Source organism: Narcine bancroftii, chromosome 6 (genome assembly GCF_036971445.1).
Source record: "Narcine bancroftii isolate sNarBan1 chromosome 6, sNarBan1.hap1, whole genome shotgun sequence".
Taxonomy (NCBI): domain Eukaryota; kingdom Metazoa; phylum Chordata; class Chondrichthyes; order Torpediniformes; family Narcinidae; genus Narcine; species Narcine bancroftii.
Genome location: NC_091474.1, coordinates 170942990 through 170968675, shown reverse-complemented (window position 1 = coordinate 170968675; position 25686 = coordinate 170942990). Strand labels below are relative to the sequence as shown.

At 40.7% G+C, this 25686-nt stretch overlaps 1 protein-coding gene and 1 long non-coding RNA gene across 5 annotated transcripts in view; one reads left to right on the top strand and one right to left on the bottom strand.

Annotated features, from left to right (window-relative positions):
* Positions 1-25686, top strand: part of rcan2 (regulator of calcineurin 2) — a 331626-nt gene that overhangs the window by 79943 nt on the left and 225997 nt on the right. Inside the window, exon 1 of one of the 4 annotated variants that reach the window (XM_069886744.1) lies at positions 24913-25037. The exons of 2 other annotated variants lie outside the window; for them this stretch is intronic. The gene's annotated coding sequence lies outside the window, so the exon portion shown is untranslated. Of the gene's footprint in view, positions 1-24912; positions 25038-25686 lie in introns of those variants that run through there. One more of the 4 variants, XM_069886746.1, reaches the window with a different exon arrangement.
* LOC138736747 (uncharacterized) lies at positions 2792-25017 on the bottom strand. Its single transcript, XR_011340547.1, has 3 exons — positions 24907-25017; positions 3786-3856; positions 2792-2956 (listed from the first exon to the last, which is right to left on the bottom strand). It is a non-coding gene; the product is annotated as an uncharacterized lncRNA (long non-coding RNA).

The following is a 25686-nucleotide window of genomic DNA, read 5'->3' as shown; positions in this document are numbered from 1 at the left end:
TAAGCCCCACAGTACAAAATGATGCAGAGCTTCCTGGGTCAAGAAATGCACGTGCATGTACTATTGCATTCCGTCCTTGGCCTTCACTTGTACAGGCATTATCAAGAGTTTGCATTTATCTGTACCAGCTCCAATAGACCACATGTCAGCATTGTTTTCATCTGCTTCTTTACTTGATGTTTGTTCCTTTTCCGTATTCTTCTTTTCCATTTGTGCACACGTTTCCAAATCATGCTTATCATTTCAAAACAAGCATTTCTTCTCAATAGGCGAACTTTCATTTTCCTTCATTTATTTATCCACCACTGTCAGCGAGATGGAAAATGTACTTTTCTTCAATTTTGGTTGAGGATACGATTTGGACTTTTCAACTTCTTTACTCATTGTTTGATACCTTTTAATTCCATACACTTGATCTGTGACAACATCCACTTGTCCTTCAATGAACTCCACCAAATCCTTAAAAGTGACCATCACATAGTTTCTTCTTTGGTATTCAATAATTTGACCTCTATAATTCTCTCATCCAGTTGGGTAATTTATCTACAATTTTCACCATATTCTGAGGTATATCAAGCTCTCAAAGATGCCCAATCTCCATCATGATGTTGCAACATCCTCTTAGAAAGAGGGCATAAGCTTTTAAACCCTTCTATTCCTCTGGTCTTATTAATGGCCATGAAAGAGCCTTTTGTATTTAAGCTCTTGCTCCTTGCATCAACCTGGTTAATTCAGGATCTTGCATCTGTCCCACTGGCTCAGGCCCGTGCGTTCACCTGCCTGGTACAGGTCAAAGCATATATTGCGATTCTATCACTGGCTCAGCCCTTTGTCTAGACCTGTCCATTTCAGAACCAAGACCATATTGTGATTGCACCACTGGCTCAACTTTGGTATTTAAAACTTCCTTTTTCATCAAAACTGATGCTTTCAATAATTCTAGCACCAAATACTACTAAGCCATAGAGTGCCTGTGACCATGCCTCATTGGTAGCAATTTTTTCATCTAGTTCCAGTTGCTTCTATTGCTTTTTTCACTTCACTTCCTTCATTCTTAGCTGCTCCTCCTGCAGCTCCTATTCTCTTGGTTGCTGCACCTCCTTTAGCCCCTTTTTCCTGTGATTGCCATACAGTGTCATTCTAATCCATTCCTCCTTATCTTCTAAGTCAAATTTCAACTGAAACATTGCCTTTTCCATTTTAAGAGCTGCTGCATTTGCTTGAATCTTTAAATGCATAGATTCAGCAATTGTAACTCTGGACCCTGCTCTAGAGCTCCTCCTGCTTCTCCTGCTGGAAATATTTGACGCACTATCACTAGGTCCTATTAAGTCCTGTACATCAGGCCTTTAATCTCTAACTCTCTCTCCATTTTAGATTGTTCATCTTCCACACCACCATCTTGTGGTATAGCTTCAGCCACTAGTGAGAATTCGGTCTCAAATTCTATTACTGGTTTTTGCAGTAATTTTGTGGAATGTGTATCCCTAACAACTGTAAAAATATTATCCTTCCTCAGTCTTGCTTGAAGAGCCACTTTGTTCCCCTTCATGTCTAATTACCACCTTTGCAATTCATCTTTAAGATACATTTTTATCATCTTGACAAATTACTCCTTAGCAACTACAGCTGCTGTTTCCTCCAGTGTGTCATTCATCACAATCAGACATCAAGCATGCTCAACAATCTCCAAAACTAAAACATTTCTCATAGGACAAGTGGTAATTGCTGCAAACTGTGTTCTAATTTGTAATAAATGCACAGAGGAACTTCCAATGGTTTTCTGCTTCTTCATTTGCCTCAGTTGATGTTTGTGAATACCTGATCAATCTGCTCTAAACAGAGCCCAATCAATCCAGTTTTTTTTTCCAAATCCAATCTCCAACTTCTATGTCTTCAATTCTGTCTTCTATTGACTAACAAGTTACTAGTCCTTTTCTTTGACTAACTAGTCTTGCTTGAAGGCCTGTCTTCTATTGACTAATGAGTTAATAGGCCATTTTCATTGACTAACAAGTCAATAATCCAAAATTCTTTTTGACTAAATATTGCGACTATCTCCCTTTATAATCACTCGAACAGCATAAAGATGGTGTTGTTTTGACTTGTTATATTAAAATTCCATTTTAAAATAGCATTGAGATTTTCACTGTTTATTTGAATGCTTAAAACAATTAAACTATACTTTAAACAATTAATAAAATGGACAATAAAATATTAATATGTTAATACTTTCAAACAAACGTTCAAAGAACAGTCAAAAAGGATTGTCCAGATCATCTTCATTTGTTCTAGTTCTATACAGTACAAAAGCAAATTCAAATCTAAATACTTTATCTCAAACATGCAGAAAGACTTTGGTGTAAAGGCTATTACTTTGGAGACATACTCATGGAATTTGTAAACAATATTTTAGCTGCTGGTTTCTTGTAAAAATATGTTTGCAAGTCATTTTAACCCTTACACAGCTAAATTTTTATTCTAAATATTGCCTCCTGCTCAAAATATTCAAGGCAGATGTCTTGACGCAAAGCCATTAATGACTGCAATGCAGAACACCCAGTATATTAAACTGATGAATTAGCCTGGATTAAGTGCTTAACTGCTCAAGTGAAACACAATCCCTTGTTTTACCCATTTAAGGTGAAGAATGATACAAAAATACATGTGTAATATTTAAGTCTTTAAATGGAATATTTTTCTGTGAAGGAAATGTAGCATGTACTAAGGTCAATTTTGTTCATCCCTTTGGCAGCAAGATGACTCATTTATACTTGCATTTATGTCACGTTTTATTTATTGTGCTTCCATCCCTAAATGACCTTTAGAACCTCACTTTCTTGAAATCCTGCAGTCCTCCAGCTGAAGATGCTACCATTTGTTGGATTCAGATACTTGGAATTTCTCATAGTTTGCAACAAAATATGCTGAAACCACCCAGTAAGCCAGGCAGCATCTGTGGAAAGAGAAAAGGAGGAATTATTTTGCTGTGTTTTGTGTTTTCCCTGTTTTATTACACTTTGTTGAAACATTTCAAATTGAGCATATCTATTTTTGGGAACAATTGACCAATATTCATGAATGACTTAGAGGAATCACTACCAAACTCTTGCATTTGCAACAAGACTTTATTTCTATTATGCCATTTTTCATTGTCTATTTTTTAAACTGTTTGCCTTCCGTTCACTCTTACCCCTAAAACTAGTTTTCCTCTTTGTTGCCTTATATATTGAACGATTGAAAACTGAAAATACAAGACTTGACTTCACACCATGAAAACAATATCGAATAAAACTACAATTTAATGTAGAGCAGCTTTCAGAAAACAACTGCATTTTTTGTTTCCTAGATGCTTGCGTGGTTTAAATGGAACATTTTCCTTACTATTGAGAGTATTGGGATAGGATTTGAAATGCAAATCTATTTTTTGTTCTCTTCGACTAAAGTGATATCCAATTAATAGATTTATTATACAAGTCATATCAGCTGGATAAAGGATGTACTGTCTACGAAGATTAATTGTTTCATAATATTCACAAGCCTAAGAGAATATTTGGTAGGATCTTCTGAAAGAGCTTTAAACAACTCTTTGTCGTGTGCAGTTCTTTGAAATTTATATAATTGGAGGAGAGTTAATTCAATTGTCAAGAGATATTGAAGTTACAACTGAAGCAAAAGATAATCTGGGCACTTCCCGTGCTATGAATTAATTTATTATATATGGATGCTTTTAACTTCATATTGGCTTAAAACATAATGCAGATGATATATGCAAAAGAACTTACAATTCTTGATGAAGCTAGTCAGGTGTGATGTAGAAAATTGCACTCATTGATCCAGTACAAAAAAAAAGAACCTATAAGAAAAAGAATGGATGGTTAAATGCCATCTATTCAAACTGAACAATGTTACAACAAGGAGAGAAGAAATAATTAATATGGACATCAATAATGGAACCTTTACTGTTTCATTTCCATTACTCCCTAAAAGATAACTGAATCACTTGATGGCATTCTTCCCACTATATTTAAGTGGTTGTGAGTAATGCCCAATATGGAGACTTGATAAAAAAGTATAAGCTGACATTATAGTGCACTACTGAATGGATGCTGCACTTTTTGTGATGACATTCTTTGTATGGGTCAAAGGAAAGATGGCTTATTTGCTCTGTGGTGAGCATATGTACAGTATAAAAATACATGATAACTATAAAAGAAACTCAGCTCTTCCCAGAGTCTTGTCCAAATTCATCCCCTGGCTGACATCTTTCAAAAAGATCTGCTCGTCATCATATTATGGGATCTTGCTTGTGCATAAGTTGACTTCCATTTTACCAACAATGGCAGCATTTTAACATGTACTTTATTGAATGAAGGTGATGAAAAGTGAAACGTATTTTAAAATTTCCATTGAACACTGCTTTGGGGCTCTCTTTGGAGTAATACCAAAAAAAGTAATTGATGGCCTTTTCATCTTAATGGAGGAAAGGGAATAAATACAGCCCTCGCTAGCAATAATTTCTATACGTTACTGGATGGTTGTGTTCTATTACATCACTGATTCATTCATCTGCTGAAATGAAGATCCTGTGACTCTCTACATCTGCTCCACCTATAATTGGTAATCCTCTTAGATATTCCTCTAATCTTTCTCCAAAAAATAGATTCATAGTTCACTTGACACATTATTATTTGTGGAGGGTATCTTAAAGCAAACAAACTGCTATTTTGCCAAATGAAAATGATTGCATTTCCATGTAAGTATTGTACATGAAGAGTTTAAGATGTTTCTGATAGCTGTCATAAGAAGGAATAGAAATGTATTTTATTTTGTTCTTGTCAGAAAAATGCTGACTGATAGCTTTAATAGTGAAAGGTGACTTTATTGATTAAAACACCTGGAGTTTGATTCAGGATAGATGCACTTCAAGCAACCTTTTGCCTTTTATGGGCTCCACATTTTCATTGCTGGAAAACAACACTTGAAAATCGCCAGTACTGTTTGGTTTAGTTGAAGGTCACAACAATGCAAGATGGAACTAATTGGTAATTTTTTTTTGAATATTTTATTAATTTTAAAAAATCAATGTCAATAATCCATAATAATAAAAACACATGTTTTCCAATTATATACCAGACTCACCATTGTCCAATTCTCCTCCCACCTCTCATCCCCCCTTATCCCAATTAATACATCCAGAGACAAAATTAAACAGACAATTACCCTTAAAAGAAAAACAGCAACAATAAATTAGCCCTTGTCCCTTATTCCTGTAGCATTTTATAGTATCCCTTTAACTTCCTGACAAATTAGGGACATAAGGACCAAAAAGTAAAACAAAATAATGACTCATAAAAATTCTTACAAAAAAGTAAAAGCAAACTCAAAGAAAAACAGTAACCGTAGGAGTCTTTGGGACCCCACCACCGGCCCCCAGGTTTTTCAAATTTTTGTTATTCAACCTGATTAAGATGGATCCACTAACATACTCCCCCCCCCCCACCCACAGCCCACCCCTCAAGGAGAGGGTAGATTGGAACGGACGGAGCGACGAAGCACAAGGAACCGCATTATATCTTTCAATCTATATAATGGAGGTATGGTTTCCAAAATTGAAAGAAGATGTCATATTTCCTCCTCAAGATGTAGGTAATTTTCTCTAGGGGAACACAGCTCTGCATTTCCACATTCCAGTGCGGAATGCCTAGATGGGAGTCCGACTTCCAAGTAGCTGCTATGCACTTCCTGGGCAGTGCCAAAGCAGTCAACACAAATTAGATTAGAAATTTGGACTGCTACATCATAAGCCTTATATCCATGATGTTTTCCAACAGGAACAACTATGAATTCTCTGGAAATTCTTTATCTATATTTTTTTTCTCGGACATGGCCAAGTTCTACCCAAAAGGGCCTCACTTTGGAGCATGACCAGGTTGAGTGCACAAAGGTTCCCATCTCTATGCCGCATCTAAAACATTGATCTGAATTTTATGGCTTAGCCTTGTTCAATTTCTGCAGTGTATAGTACTGATGTAGAAAATTATACTGCACCAACCTGTATTGAGTATTAATAATTGAGATCATGCTGTCATGATACAGGTCTGTCCAACACTGTTCATCAATCATTACACCTAAGTCTGACTCCCACCTTTGCCTAGATTTATTAAGACCTGGTTTTGGGCTTTCTGCTTGGAGTAAGAAATAGATTGCCATAATAAACTTATGCATGTTCCCCTTTTGAATCAGGGCCTCCAGTCAAGCTTCAAATGACATAAGCTGTCCCCGCTCATAACAGTCCTCGATACACCTGATCCCTATAACCAGGTGTCCAGGCACCAGGTATCCAGGATCTTGTTATCTATTGTCCATGGTATTGAGTCATTCAAAGTCAGGGATGTTTTTGACAAAACCCCACTTTAAGTCTAATGCATTGATTAATCTTGTTCCACACATAAAGAGTATGTTTTAATAATGGAATGTATTTGTGGCCAGATGATAATTTAGAGTCCCATTTATAAACAGTCTTCTGCTATCTGCTCACCTATTGTGTGCAGAACAATTTGTGTCCAGGTTGGTATACCTCCTCCCTCAAAGAGTGAAGTGATATACCTTGACTGCTGCCCAATAATATTTCTTCAAGTCTGTCATCTCAGTCTGCCCAGACTGTAATCCCAGGTTAATTTCTGCATGGCCACTCTCCTGTTCCAAATGAACTATCTACCTGTGAATTAATATTCTGAAGGAATCTCTGGGGCAACGACATGGGCAAAGACTGGAAGAGGTAGTGAAGCCTTGGCAACACATTCATCTTGATACAATTGACCTTGCCCACCAACATGATGGGCAGGGTCATCCATCTGGTTAGGTCCTACTCAATTTATTTCAGCAAGGGGATATCATTTAGTTTGTATAAATTTTCCAGATTGTCCACCCTGACTCCCAGGTACTTGATCCCCTTTTGTGGCCTCTTCTATTGACTGTTTTCTTTAAATTAATTATAGTCCCCTTTTGTAAGTGGCATGATTTCACTCATCCCAACTAATCTTATACACGGAGACTTTCCAATAATCCTTGAGAGTAGAGTGAAGCTTGATCAGCAAGCTTGCTGGGTCTGTCAGATATAGCAGCATATAATCACCAAATAGGTTGACTTTGTGTTCTTCCTAGTCCACTCTGAACCCCTTGATGTCTGGATGCTGTCATATGGCTCAGGGCTCACCTCTTTCTTTTGGCGAAACATCTTAAGACCAACCCTGCTCGCAGCGCCAATTGTCTTGGGTAAACTTATACCTCTCATTTTGTTCGTTTTAGATTGGTCACAGTGTTTGAGCTACCGAAAGAAAATAGACACACACACCGAGAGCAGTTCAGTTTATACAAATGTTTATTACAAATTCAAAAGCTAATTTCAAACTACAATATGCAAGCCCTTCCCAACTATACTTATCAACGCTTAGACTGGTCCCAACTGCCGAAGCGAAGCAACAACTACACACTTGTAGTAGGTTGTCAGGGCACAGGTAGCAGCTTCTCCACCTCCCCCGACCGGGACGTTGGCTGGACTCTAGAAGTTCTTCTTCTTGTTGAGAGATGTTGCCACCTTTCAGAAAGTCTCAAACTTCAGCAGCGGGACCATGGCTTATATTACCCAAAAACTGCTTACCCAAGCACCTATTCCCAGCACAGCAAGAAAGATAAGCGAACAAGCTAGCATGCTAGGCTTCAATCGAATAACATAATTTTCAGCTTATCACTTTGAATACAATGGTTTATTTTGCATCAAGGCTAGGCCTCTGACAGTCTGTGACCAAAACAAGCAGGAAGATTACATCTTGGTACACAGATGTCCTTTTGTCAGATAACAGCATCTCTGGCCCCTCGGTGGAATTTAGCTTATGTCTGCTGATTCTAAAATCAAGCAGGTTCTCAGCCTTGCAGAAGCAAAGGCTGCAAAAGTAAAAAAAAAACACGGTTAGAATCTTCCATTACAGTTCTATAGCCAAAATAAATAGAGCTGGAGACAATGGGCATCCCTGTCTATTAGATCTCAATAGTGGAGGCAGGAGATATTTTCCCATTAGCTACAACTTTAGCCTTGGCCATGTGGTACAGGCCCCTGATCCAATTTATAAAAGTTGGTCCTAGCCCCAATTTCCCCAGTACCTTAAACAGGAAGTCCCACTCTAGCCTTCTCAGCATCCAGGGCCATAGCTACACTTGGGTCATCACTTAACTGTGCCAGGTGCATGATGCTCAGCAATCTGCTTATTTTATCTGCAGCCTGTCTCTTCTGTGCAAAGCCCACTTTGTTAGCTTTGGAAAATGCTACGCCAATCTATTCGCCAGGGGCTTCACAAGATTCACTCAGCATTGAAATAGGTCTATAAGAGGATGGTTTCCATGGGTCCCTATCTTTTTTAAGAATTACTATAATAATTGCCATTGAGAAAGATTCTGGGAGTGTATGGGTTTCAACCATCTGATTCACCACCTCCATAAAGATGGGCATCAGGAGATCTTTAAATTCCCTGTAAAACTCAAGGGGGGACTCATCCTCCCCCAGAGACTTGCCAGTTTGCAACAGATTTAATGCTTTTCCTATTTATTCTTCTGTGAAGGGCGCATTCAATCCCTCCTGATCTTCCTGACCTAAATTTGGTAACTCCAATTTTGACAGGAATTAATCTATTTTCTCAGGCTTCCCCAATGATTCAATTTTATACAATTTTTCATAAAATTGTCTGAAGGCTTCATTTATTTTCTTTGACTTATATGAGATCCTGTTATCCTCTGCCTGGACCGCATTAATCGTTCTTGAGGCCTGCTCTGCCCTCAGCTGCCAGAGAGAAACCTATGGGCTTGTTCCCCCAGCTCGTAATATTTCTACTTCAATATTAATATGTCTTTCTCCATCATATATGTTTGGAATGTATTTTATTTGTTTTTTTTTTAAATTTGTCAAAGCCTGATTATTTTTCTTCTGAGCCCAAGTTTTGAAAGTCTTTTTCTAAGTCCGCAATCTCCTGTTCCAATTCTTCTACCTCTCTTAAATATTCTCTTTTAACTGCTTTTGTATAACCAATTATATGATATCTCAAGTATGCCTTAAGAGTGTCCCAAAGAATAAACTTGTCTGCAGTTGAATTACAGTTGGCCTCACAGTACATGTCTATCTGTGTTCTAATAAAGCCACAAAACTCTGGTTTCTTCAACAGCAATGGATTAAGATGCTATCTGTATGCCACCTCCTGTTTATCTGGACTTGCAATTGTCAATGTCATGTGGGAAAGTCTGATAAAAGTCTCACCATGTAGTCGGTTTCCATGATCCTACCTCTATTTGGACTGACTCCAAGAATAAGTCTATCCTGATGCTGGAGTCATGCTGTCTCGAATAAAAGGAATAATCACTTTCCCTTGGATGCTGTCATAACATTTTTTTCTATCCCCTTTTCCTTAATTAAAGGAGGACATTATTACCTGGCCCATCCATCCTATCTTCAGTTTTTAGTGTTCATGTTCTAGTAAGTGTGTTTCCTGAAGGAAAACTATATCACTCCCAATATTTTTATGTGTGCCAAGACTCTTTTCCATTTCACCGCACTGTTTACATTAAACAAACGTATTTTATACAGTTGGCCATTGTGCCACCCCGGAACTCTCATCTCTCCCATCCAATATCCATCCAATGTTTTATCCTTGACCATTTGGACCATCCCGCTGGTTCCACAATGAATCCCCAAAAAAACAAAAAAAAGAAAAAGGGCAAAGCCAAAGACCACACACAGTACAACAAATCCCAACTCCTCCCCTATTCCTTTTTCATATCCCTCATCCTTCCCCCATTCTCAGCGATCGCATCTCCCACGCCATCGCCATTGAATCCATCCTCTATTGTTCAGTTTGTGTAGACTGCACTTCTCCCCTTCATCTTCCTCCTCCACCCTCACCCCAGAGTCCTCCCAGATCCCTTCCCATATCTCATTTCCAATACATTTACATGAACCCAATATTTACACTTATTTACATCAAAATAATTTACATTTTGCAACAGTTGTTTACGGAAAGATACACTAATCCCCATTTTTATTTTTATTTTTATTTTTATTTATTTCCGAGTGCTAGCAGATCCTTGGCAAATTGCTGTACCTTTCCCAGATCCACAAAAAACCCTTTCACCCCTGGCAGTACCACTTTCAGAGTGTCTGTGTGTCTAAGGATGCACTCATATCCCTTCTGTTTCACCAGTCTTTTGATGTTCAAATTCCTTTTTGTGCTTTAAAAGCGCTACACTGATATTGGGGTAGAAAAATACTTTATACCCCTCTAGTTCCATCAAGCAACCCCCCCCCACTTCTCACACTAGCTGCCACTGCCACCAAATTTTTTTCCCTGTCCTGGTAACGCAATAAGGGTTTCTGCCCAGGGCCCGGTTTCGGAAGGGTGACCGGTGTGCCCTCTCCACCTCCACCTTCTCTCCCAATGAGTCTCTACCCAGCACTTTGGTGATCCAAATCTGAAAAAAAACTCTGCCCTCCATCAGCCCCACTAGGTTTATATTATTTCTATGGCTCTAATATTCCAGGCCAATCAATTTACCCCAGACATGTTCCTTGCTCTCACCAACGTGTCCAATTCATCCTCCACTCTACTTATTCTGTCCTCATTTGTGCCCACTCTGTTCTCTCCCTCTGCCATTCACTCATTTAGGCCTGAGAGGGCACTCTGCACCTTGTCAATTTTTTTGGCCATGCCCTGGGCATTCCTGTCCACTGTCTGGAACAGTTTCTCCTTCATGAGACCCAAGGCCTCCAACACATTGTGCAAGGATGGCTCCGAGCCCCCCTTTTTCCTTTATCTTGCTAGTAAGTCCTTTCCAGGCCTCATAGCCTTGTGGTTATCTTTTTCATTATTGCCATTGCCGCCTCCGTCATCATCACGGTCTCTGTCATTGTCACTCCTATTACTAGCACTTGCCGTGACTCCTAATATGATGCTGGATCTCCTCAAGCCCGCCGCTTCCTGACTCGACTCGATCCCCACACTTCCCAGTCACTCCGTCTCACTGCTGCTGCTCCCATCGGCTGCAATGCGTGCATTGCACTCGACACAAAAGTGACCGACCTGGTGCTCTCGCTGTGGGAGCCCCCCTCCCCTACTCCAAGCCACCTCATGGGGCTCCTGCCATCTCTTTGCCGGTCTGGAGTAAGACCAGATTGGTCTTACCTCGACCTCGGTACTCCTGCAGGGCAGGCTGCATGGGCTGCACGTAGTCCTCCACAGCTGGTTTTGAGGTGGCACCTCAGGTTGGTCTCCTGGTGACAGAGCCGATTCCTTGTTGCTCTTGCTGGCAGTTTAATTCCTTTTTCTTGCACCACCATTGAGTATTTCGACTATTATTTTGACATTTTTTGTTGTTTATCTTCCTTGTGGATCTGGGAGCTCCGGGGTTTTGTCTCCTCTCGCTCTCCTCACATCATGTCGCCCCAAAACCACGTCGGTAATATTTGTTTCTCATACTGTTTGTTGCCAGTAAGCTTAACACAAAGCCGAATTATTAACTAATAATCTTGGGGCAATATTCCAGTACACATGTAAGATGGAATAAGAGAAACATTAAATAAATGTAAGTATTACTTGTCCACTTGAGTTTCATATTCTGGAGCTGTGTCAGGTTTGACGACTACCACACTGAAAAACGGGTTGTTTAGGCTTTCTTGTTTTAGGCCTCGCTCATTTGATACAGCAACAATGAACCAAACCTGTTGATGATCAAGCAACTTCACCATACACTTGTATTGCATTTGACATGGGAAACAATCAATGACTAATCCGGATGAAGCTACAGATTCTGGAGATCAGCAATGAAAACTGAAACTGTTAGACAGTTCCTTGGATATCTGAAAAAAGAATAGGCAAATTAACTTTATGGCCAGAAACCCTTAGATAATGCTAGTATTTCTGGCTGAGGCAAGGATCCTCCTCTGGAAATGTTAACCCAACTTATTTAAAATCCTTTTAATCCCATTTACCTTTACAATAATAGTGTATGGTTCCTTTATATTTATAACCTAAGATTCACTGGTGGTGTTTTATACTGATGGCTGGCTCCACCTCCCAGCTCCACCCCCATCTACCCATATATATCCCTGGTTTTCCGCCTAAACCTTGAGCCCTTCTACAGACCACTGTAAGACCCTATCCTCAGTTATAAGCTAATAAAAGCATATGTTCTCCCTCCAGTTGTGAGAGCTTTTATTCACGCTACACAGTCAAGTATCATTACACACATTCAGATCTAAACTGTGCTTTGGTGTTTGTTATTTTTTGCAGTATTCTCACTATTCTAATGCTCTCAGTGTGCCCTTGCAATCAACATTTTTGTTCCCTTGTCAACTGACCTCCATTAGCCTGGCTTTTTTTTCTCCATACAGATTTAAAAACTGTTGAATCTGTCTGGTGTATATCAGTGGTTTTTTTTTCATCTTCGTATATGGTTTGCTTTGTGTTTCATTTCCATGCAAAAGCAGTGGAAGAAGAGAGCTGATACACAAGGTTGCTGTTGAAAGGAAGGCAGTGTCTGTCCTTGCCTACTTCAAAAGGCATGAAATCCATGGAATACAGATTCATGTCTGGGGTGGAAACAGTGATCCAATAAATACCACAGGTACAGCAAAGGTACCACAGGCCAGACACTGAGAGAGAAACATGGTTGAATTTATTTAAATCCTTCAGTTGAAGAAATGTCACCCAATCTGCTAACATGTTTATATTTTTGAAGGTATTTCACTACCAATTAAATTCTTGAGCTTTCTGTCTCAATTCTGGATTTGTACATTTCTCAAAAAGCAATGCTTTGCCACTAACATAACCTTCCCATCAATTTAGTTCTGATTTATAGTCAACCAGAAAGTGTATTACTGCACCCATTATTCTCTGTATAAAATATGATTTCCCAAACTAAATTGGTTAATATTTTGTTAAAGTTAGCAAGATTACCAGGTAAGTTAGCCAGACCCCAGAAAAGTTCCACACACTCTAATGGTTAAAATAATTAGTGCAGTATCATTTACAATATGGTAGAATATTCAGAACAGGGAGATAATATGTGATCTTGAACATTAAATATTGAAATTACTGGGGTCACTCTGAAGGTTTAAAGCATTTTAGCTTGAAAAAAAAACCCAAGTCATGATTGGAATGATATAAATTTGAGTGCAGTTGTTCTTGCTGTTCTCTTCAAAATGATTGCAGCCTTTAACATTCATGTTACTGGTGCTGTCAAATAGCTAGGCTACAGTTATTAGATAGCCCAGGTATTTGAAGGCATATGACAGTTCAAAATGACAGAGTGACAATACTTAATTGTGAAAATTGACAATTAAAACTAAATGCAAAATACTACAGAGGCCAGAAATGGAATATTTGTGAGAGCAGGAGAAAGAAATTAGTTAATGTTTCCATCCTTAAGAATGATCTGCTGAATCTGCTAGAACTATTTTAAAAAAAAGAGGACGCAACCCTCACTTCAAGGCTGAGTATTGAGCAACAGTCACTTGCATTGCAGGGATGTCTGTAAATTTTGAATCTAAACATGTTTCCTTTATCCCGTCAGAATTTGTTTCTGGCAAAAGTGGCAGCAAGAGTTATAAGTTCATTGTCAAGTGATCATGGCCATGGACCAAGGGCTAATCCAGAGGGGTCAATCACTTAGAGACAACACCACTGGTAGAATGGTATGCCTGCAGTGAGGTAGAAGGTCATTTAGATCACAGGGCTTTAAACCAAATTTTCCATTTGACTTAAAAATCAAATGAATCAAAGCCACCATCACCTAACTAATTGAAATTGTGAGTGATTATAATTTTTTGCCTTGATATGGACAATTGTTGAACAAGATTGATGTTGATAAATTCAATCAAAGCAGAAACCAATAGATTCCCAGGGATTATGTTAACCAAGAGATGTGCTGGAAAATAATTATGTCAGCTTTCCCATTCTGACTGCTGGAGAAGTCTTTTTTGGATGAGGCACTGTGGTGCAGCAAACAGACACAAAACACAGGAAGACTACTACAGGCTTTAATCCACTTAAAGTCCTGTACACCAGTTTCAATCTTGATAGTTCCATATGTGACTGGCCCAGGAGGGGCCGGCTCAAGGTCTATATCCAGGTCGGTTGATTGACAGCCTCCCAGGTGATCTTCCTGCAGGTACAAAGGTTGCCCCCTGCAGAGGGCTGGTGGTTGTATTACCACATTCACCCCCTTCTTAAATAAAGTCCTGAGAGGGAAATGTGGAATGGTGCGGGTTGTATCTTACACGTTCAGATGGTCCGGTGGCTGTCTGTGCCTCTGAGCCAGTCACAGGGTTGGCTCCTGGTCAAAGGTCGGCGAGGGCGTGGTTGTCTGAGGGTCAGCTGGCACCGAGGTGGCTGGGGTGAGCAGTGGTGTGGGCGGGGTGGTGTCTGACAGCGAGGGGGTGGCTGGGCGGGTCTGGTCCACAAGGAGTGGGGCCCTCAGGAGAGGTGGAGGAAGGAATCCTGGTGAATCCTGAGTGGGCCAAGGGTACTGTTCTCATGTCCATTGGGGTATCTGATGTAGGCGTAGTTTGGATTCAAATGGAGAAGGAGCACCTGCTCGACTAGGGGGTCAGGCTTATGGGTCTGCACATGCTTGCGGAGGAGCACTGATCCCAGGGACATTAGCTATGTTGGGAGGGAGACGCCAGTTTGTTGATTTCCTAGGAAAGGAGAAAAGGCACTTTTGAGGGGTCCGATTGGTTGCTGTGCACAAGAGTGACCGTATGGCCTGGAGTGCCTCGCGGAGGGCCTCTTGCCAGTAGTCAACGGACCAGCCTTTGGACCTCAGGGCCAGGAGGACTGCCTTCCAGACAGCTCTGTTTTCACACTCCACCTGTCCTTTGCCCCTGGGGTTGTCGCTAGTTGTGCAACTAGCTGCAATGCCTCGTGCTATTAGGTACTGGCACAGTTCCTCACTTGTGAAGCCAGAACCCCGGTCTTTGTGGATGAAGGCCGGGTATCCGAACATGGTAAAGATCTGCGTCAGCGTCTTGATAACAGTGGCTTTGGAGGTGTTAGGGTGAGGGATGGAGAAGGGAAAACAGGAGTATTTGTTTATGACTGAGAGGAAGTAGACATTCTTGTTCATGGAAGGCAGGGGAGACTGAGCCGCTCGAAGGGCCTGAGGTAGGTGGAAAAAGCGCAGTTTGCACTCCGCATGACTCATTCATGGTTCCGAATTCTTGGATGGTGAAGGGGAGGTTCCAGGACTTGATGAAATGATACAGGTGCGTGACGTTTGGGTGACAAAGAGTGTCGTGCAGCACCTGCAATTGGTCAGACTGCATGCTGGCGCAGTCCGGGACAGGGAATTGTTGAACTTCCCTGGTCTGTACTGGATGTCATTGCTGAACGTGGCCAGCTTGACTCTTTTCTGCGCAAGATCATAGCGTTCTTGATCTTGCCCCTGTGGGTGGTGCTAAACATGAATGCCACTGCAAGCTGGTCTGTGAGAAGAGTGATCCTTCTGCCGGCCAGGTAGTGGCACCAGTGGTGGACTGCTTCCACAAACGGCTGGGTCTCCTTTTCACTGGTGGAGTGCGTGAGCTTGGAACTGAGGAGGGTTCTGGAAAAGAAGGCCACAGGTCGGCAGCCTTTGTTGAGGGTGGTTGCAAGGACAATACCAGAGTTATCACACTCCACCTGTAATGGGGTGTCCTTGTCCACGGCATGCATCGTGGCATCGGTGATGACCTGTCTGATATGAGCGAAAGCTGCTTGCGCCTTGGGGGAAGGGAAAAATGGTGGCTTGGGTCAGTGGGCGGACCTTGACCGAGAAACTGCGGACCTATGGGAGAAATAGGAGAAAAGCCCAAGGCACCTGCAGAGGGCCTTGAGCGTGAGGGAGAAGCAGTTCCATGATGGGGCGCACATGTTCGGGGCTGGGGCCAATGACACTATGCTCCATGAAGTACCCTTGGATGGCGGGGTTACCCTTGGATGGCGGGGTGAGTGGTGCTGAACACACACTTCTCTTTGTTGTAAATGAGGTTCAGCTCCTTGGCTGTCTGTAAAAATCTCTCCAGGTTGTCATCATGGTCTGCTGGTCATGGCTGCAGATAGTGACATTGTCCAAGTATGGGAAGGTCACAATTCGGTTGTGCTGGTTTACCATGTGGTCCATCTCCCGCTGCAACATGGAGACTCTGTTAGTAACCTCAAAGGGAACCCGGCGGAACTGGTAGAGACGCCTGACTCCCTCCAAGGCATGATACAGTTTATTCTGGGCGTGGATGGGGAGCTGTTGATAGGCCAACTTCAGGTAAATCGTTGAGAAGTCCTTATAGCGGGTTATCTCGATGACCATGTTGGCTGTTTTAGGTAGGAAATGGACATCCAGCTCGGTGTACCAGTTGATGGTCTGGCTTTAGTCGATGACCATCCTCAGTTTGCTGCCCCCTTTTACCACCAGGACCTGGGCTCGCCAGGGGCTGGTGCTGGGCTCTACGATATCTTCCACCAGAAGCCTTCTCACCTCTGCCTTGTGGCCCTGTCGGCCACACAATAGCGCCTACTCTTGGCAGCTATGGGCTTGCAGTCTGGCTTTGTTGTTGAAGAGGGATGGGGGGTGATCCGCAGAGTGGAGAGGCTGCAGGTGGATGGTTGCTGGGCTTTGTGTTGTGGATGGTGGGCAGGGGGAGTGGGCCACCGAAAGCAAGGGTGAGGCTTTGGAGGAGGCACTGGAAGTCCAGCCCTAAGATGAATGGGGCACAGAGCTTGGGTGTGACCAGGAGCCTGAACCCTTGATATGTTTCCCTATGCACTGTCAAATCTGCTGAGAAGCGCCCGAGTGCCGTGATAGAGTGGTCCTGGGCAGTGAAGGCGATAGAGAAGTTTGTGGGGTAGACTTTTAATTTCAGCATCTGGGCCACATTCGGGTGCACTAAGCTCTCAGTACTGCTGCTATCAAACAGGCATTTTACTACCTTGTCGATGACAGCAATGTCCATCATCGAGTACCCGAGTCTATGGGGAATGCCCGTCTTTAGCGTGGTGGACACTAGGACTATCTCAAGGTCCGAGTCACTCCTCCCCGATGGCTGTGGCAAGTAGCAGCCAGCAACTTCCTTCTGTGGCATGGGGGTACATCGAGTGTGCGGTTGTATGTACATGCACATGTTGACCACGTCATCCCTTCTGTGAGGTGAGCAAATTGTTGTGGTTGGGGGCTGGTTGACCCATGATAGCAGCACCTGGCGGATGTACGTGGCCTCGATAACCCAACCAGAGAGAAGCCAGAGGTGACATCATCGTTGCTGGTGGTCATGACGTCTTCGGTGCAGGCGGAAGTTGAGTGGAGTAAGATGGAGGTGCCTGAGGTGAGCACACTGTCGCGGTGTGGGCGGGTGGCTGGTCCAGAAGTGATGCCGGCGTTGAGGACTGAGTACTGGCATTGCCTGGTCCTCGCATTTGACAGCATCTGGGAAGGTTCCCAGCTGGTTGTGGAAGGCTGCAGTGCTCCTGACTCATCTGGAAAGGCACACCTTAGTAATGTGAGTTCCTCGCCGGACAGCCCTTTTGGGAGCACCTGTCTGACCAACACTTGGATCTGCAATATTTACAGTGGTGGGCTGCATCATTTCCTCTCCATAGGGCCCTTCAGTGACGGCGGTCATCAGCATCAGCCGGGCAGGAGGTTGGGGGGGGGGGTGTGGTCAGGCCTCACATACCTCCACATGGCGGGCTGCAGCCTCCAGAGAGCAGACTACCTCCATTATTCTCATCAAGGAAGCAGTATTTTCCTGCAGCAGCCTCTGTCATGTGCCCCTCGATCATAGCTCTCGCACGCAGGCATCCCGGATGATTCGTTCCACCTCCTTTTCGGTCACCCCAGTCTCGGTCAGGCACAGAAGAGCTAGCTCACGCTGATGCTGAACAGGTACCGGGTGTAGAGCACGTTTGTTGGGGGCCTGTATATGTTTTCCAGTACGGCCATCACAGGTTCATAGTCCAAGCAGTCTCTGATGGCTTGGAAAGCATGAGGGCCCAATTTAGTACAGAGTACCATGAGGCATTTCTGTTTCGTGTTAATTACCTCAGCCTGCATCTGGATGATCGCCTCAATCGTATGCTTCCAGATCTTGAACCACGGGCGTTGGGGGTCAATATCCAAATTTCCATTGGTGAGGAACTTCTCCATGGTCTTTAAATTTTTAAATGGATTAAATTGTGGTGCACTGAGGTGCAACAAGCAGACACAAAACACAGAAAAGACTGTACTACAGGCTTTAACCGCTTGTACACCAGTTTCAGTCTCGATGGTTCCACGGTGACTGGCCTGGGAGAGGCTGGCTCAAGGTCTATATCCAAGTCAGTTGATTGACAACTGGCCAGGTGGAGTCAACCTCCCTGGTGGTCTTCCTGAGGTTCAAAGGTCACCCCCTGCAGTAGGCTAGTGGTTGTATCACCACAGGCATTGAATTCTGAATGTTCTTTTGCTTTTCATTGATTCTATTGCAAAGAAGAGCAGGGGAAATATCCCCAATGTCTTGGCCAATATTTTTTCCTTAATCAACATTGAATTACAGGATTTTTCTGGGAGAACATCTTGTATAGTAACTGAAGGAACATTAGGCTGTGGAAGTGCAAAGGACAGAACGTGGGAAAAAATCACCCATTCCTCTGGCATCTCTGAAGCTCCCAGAATTTTGATATTACTTAAGACTAATTTCAAAATGAACATATTGTTAGAGGAAGAATAATGTGCCCACCCCTGATAAACAATGAAGAGTCAGATTTTGTGACAAACATCATGCCAAAATTACCTCAATTTTATCAAAGTATTTGTTTTATTTCTTCTGACAATCCATTCATTTGAAACAGGATATAAAAATAATTTTAATCAGGAAATGAAGATTATAAAATAATTTCAGATATATAATTTTTTTTAGAAGATATGCACTAATGTTATGCAGTTGAATATTGAAAAGCTTTTGTTGCCATCTAGTGATTATAGATGAAAAATTGGGAGGCTTATTTCCAAAGGATTAGTAAATAATTGTGCAGGAATATTTGCATAATTTACTTTGGCAAATCGATTTTGCAAAGCCTTTCCAGCTCTATGATATCTTCAAGAGCTCTTACTGTACATAACTTCATAAAGAGCTTATAGTTTATATTGGATGTGGGAATGGAGTCATATGAAATGGGCTATTTTTAAAGCACCACATGTTTCGATAGCTATTCTTAAAAAAATAAAGTATTAAAAAGAAGTATCCACTTTAAATGGGGAAAAAAAATCTAATTCGGGTCTCCCACCAAATTCCTCACCAGGTGAAAGGACTGTCCAGGATAACTTTTCAAATATAACAATTCTGGGGAAAAAATCCTCACTGCATGCTACTTTTCTTTCATTCGTAAATGGATTGTGAGTGCTACTCTGACAAGACCAGTTTGCAATGCTCTTTCTGCGCATGGAAATAGAGAGCGCAGCAGAATGAATGCTGTTTATCTGACTTGGCTAAGCAAAAGACTGACAGAATCAAGAAAGGACAGGAAAGAGGAATTTATTGAGAAATGGGAAAGCTACAATTTGATAAGAGCTAAAATTCTAATAGGTAGTTCAAAGCAAATGTTTTGCTAGAGTATCCTATTCATTTGCTGGATCATAAATCAAATATGCCTGGACTTGGGGCACTGCTTGCTTGTAATTTGCCTTTGACAAATATGAATTCAGCTACAAAGTGTGTGTTCTTCAGATATCAGTGTCTGATCTCATTAGGAAGAGGGCACAGATACATGACACTCAATGGATTTTCACATTTCTATGCTTTTTTTTGAGCCAAGTTGATGAGAAGTTTTGATTCTATAAAACAGCCAATCAGATTTTCTACAAAGCAAAGGGATAAAATATTGAAAGCAAAAGAATGAAAATCCATCTTTGAAGAGTTTCCTTTGTTACTGCTGAGTAGTGGGGGAGCAACCCTGCATAGTCTGTCCATTATTGAGATCTGTAAGAAATATTACTACTAATCAATAACTATCTCGAAGATATCAAATAGGCTTCCTGACTATATGCGTGTTTCATTCTACCAACCTATATTTTTCATAGGACAATTTTGGTTAATGTTAGGATATGTGTAATGGTTAAAATGTATTTTATGTTTGCAAGCAAATTCTGTTTGTGGCTTTCAAGATGTTTACTTTTTTTGTGGCTTTCAAGATGTTTACATATTTTTTGCTATCTCTTAGCAACACCTTTGCTTCAAGGTTAGCTAGCTTTTGTTTGTTTGCTAAAAAGATAAAGATGCTTAGTTTAGTTACTTTGTTCTATGAAACTGAAGGAATTAGAATGTTCAAATTTTTATTGACTGTATAACAAAGTTTTAGCACTGTCTAACAACTTTTAATGGCTTGTAACAATTATAGCAACTGATAATAACATTAACAATTTTTTATATAATTTAATAAACTTTGGAAACTCAAATAAACTTTAATAGGAATTTGTTTGAATGAGTCATAGATGACAACAACAACAACACAACATTCTGATATCTTCCAAGTGACCATAAGGAAAGTAGTTGCTACAATATATATTTTTATGTAAAAATAATTATGGGTGGAAGTCAGGGTTTTTAGAAGATAATATTTTGATGAAGGGCTCAAGCCCAAAATTTTGGTTATGTATCTTTATCTTTGCCATTGATTTGTTAAATTTCCCCAGCTTTGTGTTTTTACTTCAATCACAATGAAGTGAATCACAATGCAATTCAATCACAGACATTAGGGTTTGGGTTAGGGTTACTTATTTTTCATAAATATTTTTAGTAAATAAGTGACTTATTTTTAGTAAATATTTTAGTAAATTTTAGCTACCAATTGTTTTGAAATAATAAATTTTTTTAGATTTTAATGGAATTAAAGAATGTGGGATTAGTACAGTAAAGCAGGGCATGATCGTATTGAATGGCAGAGCAAGTTACACGAAGCTTCATGGCATGCTCCTGTTTCTATTTATTATGTTTAAAACTTCTATATGAGGCATTTCTGTTTGTGTTATCAGTAGAGATGTTAACATTGGGTTAGATTGTGGTTGATCTTGCCCAAGCCTCGAGTTTAAAACTCACATCCCCCAGGGCATCTTCCATGACTCCACAGAATTCAATCTGGTTCAAGGACTGACTGCCATGGTAATTCCAGAAAACAAAATGATTCCTGACAATGATCAGGCATCAGGTCAAGGATGCTGAGGCCCTGCCCTCAAACTGTGTTATTGGTCTTGGATAAGTAACTGCTGTTAGCAGTCCTTTCCAATTCTTTCAAGTTGTTTACGATAATTAACTGAAAGTTGAAATTTATTGAAAATTTTAAAATATTTTAAAACATGTTTAACTGATGTAAGTTAATTAATTTTTTTAATCCACTTTAATAAAGAAAATCAAACAACCAAAGCATGATTTGTGCAAAGCTGAGGAGCCAGATGCAAAGTGCAATTTGTGCTTTGCACCAGGACGTAGTTGTAGAGTCCAACAGATGAGTAAAAGATCAAGTGAACAACATTTGATCTTGAGTGAAGTGTGTGGTTGCAATTGACAGGTGCAGAAGTTCAGTCTGTGCTGCACTTTCCAATTATCGGCCAAAGTTAGTACCTTGGGGGACCTTGATGCATCTAACCACTTTTATCAGCTAAGATAATATTTAGATTAATGTTTCAAGGTGATGCATTGTTTTGATGCACAAATAGACTAAAACTGTAAAAGAGAAAGGGACATCACCTCTAAAACTGTTTGTGAAACAACAGAGGTTATTTAAAGTAACTGGGTAGCTTTTGGCAGTTTCAAGATTGGCATGTGAGTGCTTTGATGTCATTGGGATGCTGTTCATGCCTGATAACATTTTATAAGCCACCCTTGAAAGAAATAATTAATTATGTTAAATGTTTTCAAATATTTTGACCAGAGGCAGAAATCCTTGTGTTTTAATTACTACTTGATTTTCAGCATTCATGATTTCCTTTTGACTTTGCAGGACATTGTCAGCAGGTGGCATCGCTAAAATGATTGTTGAACTATTTTAATCGAAGATTTTTAATACAAATGCAGCTGACATGAAACACATCTCTATTATTTTTAGATATTTTGTGCTGCCAACTCTATCCATGCTTAAACATTTCAATCAAACTCCTGTCAGTTAGTAGAGCCTCCATGACTTATGAATACTGTACTTCATTTATGAGTATTCGAATAAAGAGGTCAGATATAAAATTAAACCACAGTCCAACCGCGGCCAAACTGAAGTCAACCTGAGCTCAAAGACTGATAAATATTTTCATGCCCAACTGGAGCTGAACCCAACCCATGTATTTGGGACAGACTTTTATATTCTGAATTGAATTCAACATATGTTCTCAGTCTTATTTGGCTTGGGTTAGTGAGCCAGGCAAGATGTGAACATCAGTAATATGAAAACAAACACAAGAACATAAGAACTAGGAGCAGGAGTCGGCCATCTAGCCTGTCGAGCCTGCTCTACCATTCAATAAGATCATGGCTGATCCGTTTCACCTATCTGCCTTTTTGCCATAATGCTTAATTCCCATAGGATGCAAAAAAATCTAACTGTGTCTTAAATATACATTTGTGAAGTAGTCTCTAATACTTCATTAAGTAGAGAATTCTACAGATTTACTACTCTTCATGAAAAGTAATTCCTCCATCTTGCCATCCAAAACCTACTTCCCTGAATCTTGAGACTATGCCCTTAGTTTTAGTCTTGCCTACCAGGGGAGACAACTTTCCTGACTCTGCCTTTTCTATCCCTTTTCATATATTTTTTTGTTTCCAAAAGATCCCCTCTCATTCTTCTGAATACCATTGAATATAGACCCGTCACTTAGTCTCTCCTCATAGGCTACTCCATCATCTCTGGAAATAACCTGGTGGATCTACTATGCACCCCCTCCAAAGCCAGTGTATTCCTTCTCAAGTAAGGAGACCAGAACTGCACACAATACTCCATGTATAGTCTCACACTATCTTGTACAGATGCAGCATTATTTCAATCTCTCTAGCCAAGAAAGCCAACATTCAATTTGACTTAATTACCTGTTTTATCCACAATCCAACCTTTTATGATTAATATACAAGCACTTCTAAGACCCACTGCACAACAACATACTGAAATCTTTTATCATTTGAGGTAATCTGATCTTCTATTTTTTTCCTTCTAAATTGAATGACCTTCTATTGACTAGCATTAGACTGCATCTAACAAACCCTTGCTCACTCACTTAACTGATCTATATCTCTCTGCAGACTTTCCAATCCTCTGCACAAGTTGCTTTTCCACTGAATTTAGTACCATCAGCAAACTTAGTTACGCTACACTTGGTCCCCTTTTCCAAACCGTTAACACATATTTTGACCAGTAGTGGGCCTAGAACAATCCCTGCAGCATTCCGCTCACCGCTGATCACAACCAGAGAAACCTTTTATCCCAATTCTCCACCTTCTGTTGGTTAACCAATCCTCTTTCTTCACCAGTACATTATCCCCAACTCTGTGTCTCCTTATTTTCTAGAGAAGACTTTTGTGTGGCAATTTATAGCACATTTTCTGGAAATTCAAGTATGCAACATTCATCTGTTTTTCTTTATCCACTGTACTCATTATATCCTGGAAGAACTCTACTAAATTCATCAAACATGACTGCCCTTCCTGAATTCATGCAATTTCTACCTGTATGCCTTGCTATTTCTTGTTAATGATAGTTTCGAGTATTTTCTCGACAACTTTCTATTCTTTAGATCCCTTTTCTCTCCCATTCTCTGAAGGAAAGGTTATCTATTGTGAAAGGGATTAGTTGATTTTGCATCAATATTAATTTTGGTAGTTGATAATTTGTTTTATTCCTTTCTACATGAATCTTCTTCCAAATGTTGAGCAGATGGTGCAGTCCAAAGTTCCATAGATTCGGGGGAGGTCCCTGAGGATTGGAGAGTGGCTGATGTGGTGCCGATTTTTAAGAAGGGAGGGAGGGAGAAAACGGGAAATTATAGACCGGTCAGCCTGACGTCGGTGGTGGGGAAGATATTGGAGTAATAGCAGAACACTTAGGCAGAAATAATAGTATAAGGGCTAGTCAGCATGGATTCCTTAAGGGTAAGTCATGCTTAACTAACCTTCTGGAATTTTTCGAGGATGTGACAAAGAGGGTGGACTTGGGAGAGCCAGTGGATGTGGTGTATTTGGACTTCCAGAAGGCCTTTGATAAGGTACCGCACGGGAGACTAGTGGGCAAGACCAGGGAGCATGGTATTGGAGGTAAGGTGCTGACATGGATAGGAAATTGCTTAAGAAATAGGAAACAAAGGGTTGGGGTAAGCGGGTCTTTTTCAGGATGGCAGGATGTGACGAGTGGAGTGCCGCAGGGATCGGTATTGAGTCCTCAGTTGTTTGTAATTTATGTAAATGATTTGGATGAGGGGATTATTAATAACTATTACTGGTGAATTCCTATGTTGCACCAGCTTTTCATCCCACTTAAATAGTATATGTTCAGGTACATTCTCCCCTATTTTATCTAGCTCTAATCTGGTCCAATCTGGTTTCTCCCTTGTTTGATAAAAATCTGATAGGTACCTTAATTGTGCTGCTCTATAATAATTCTTAAAGTTTGGTAGCTGTAAGACAACAGATGTTAAGATTACTGTCCTATATTTATCTGCCTTTTTCTGAACTTTTTTTAATCAGAGGTATGATGTTTTAGGTCAGGACCTGCCAAAGTCCAGAGAGATTAATTAAATCCCATTCATTGAAGACATCTCTGTGAGGCACTGCCAACATCATAAAGGGCCCCCATCACCCTGGTTACAACTTCTCACTTTTACCTTTGAGCAGAACAAACAGAACCTTGAAGACCAGCAGCTTCAGGTTCAAGAACAGTTTCTTTGCAACAGATATCAGGCTCTTGAACTTTTCCTTGTTCTACTAATCATGGACTGCTCATGACTATTGCAAAGTCAGCTTTTTTTGCACTTTGATAACTATGAATATTTATTACCTATGTTTGTGTTTATGGTCTATTTTAATTCAATTAGGTACACTATTGCAGGTTTTTTTTTGAGTTGTTTTGGTGCTTTATTTTTGCAATGTAAATGTTCAGCTGCAGCATGTTAAAATATTGGTACAAAGGTACACTGTATATGACAATAAACTTATTAATACCATGGCATGGTCAACATAACGGTTAGCACAACATTAATACAGTGCCAGTGACTCGAATTCAAATTCAGCGCTGTCTTTAAATAGTTTGGATGTTCTTCTTGTGTCTATGTGGATTTCCTCCAAGTGCTCCAGTTTCCACCCACCCTTCAAAAACGTATAGGATATGTGGGTTAATTGGTGTATTTGGGAGGCATGGGCTGGAAAGGCCTGTAACTGTGCTGTATATTTAAATCTAATGAATTATCACAAATGTCTCTTGCACCACTTCTTCAAGTATTCTGGAATACGTATGGTCTGACCCACTAGTTTCGTCGCCACCATCTCTTCAGTGATGGTGCTTTTATTGAGGTCCTCACATATTTAATATCTCACCTTGGCATGTTAGATGTTCTTCCACTGTAAAGACCAGCATACAATAGTCCTTCAAGGCCTGGGCCATTTCT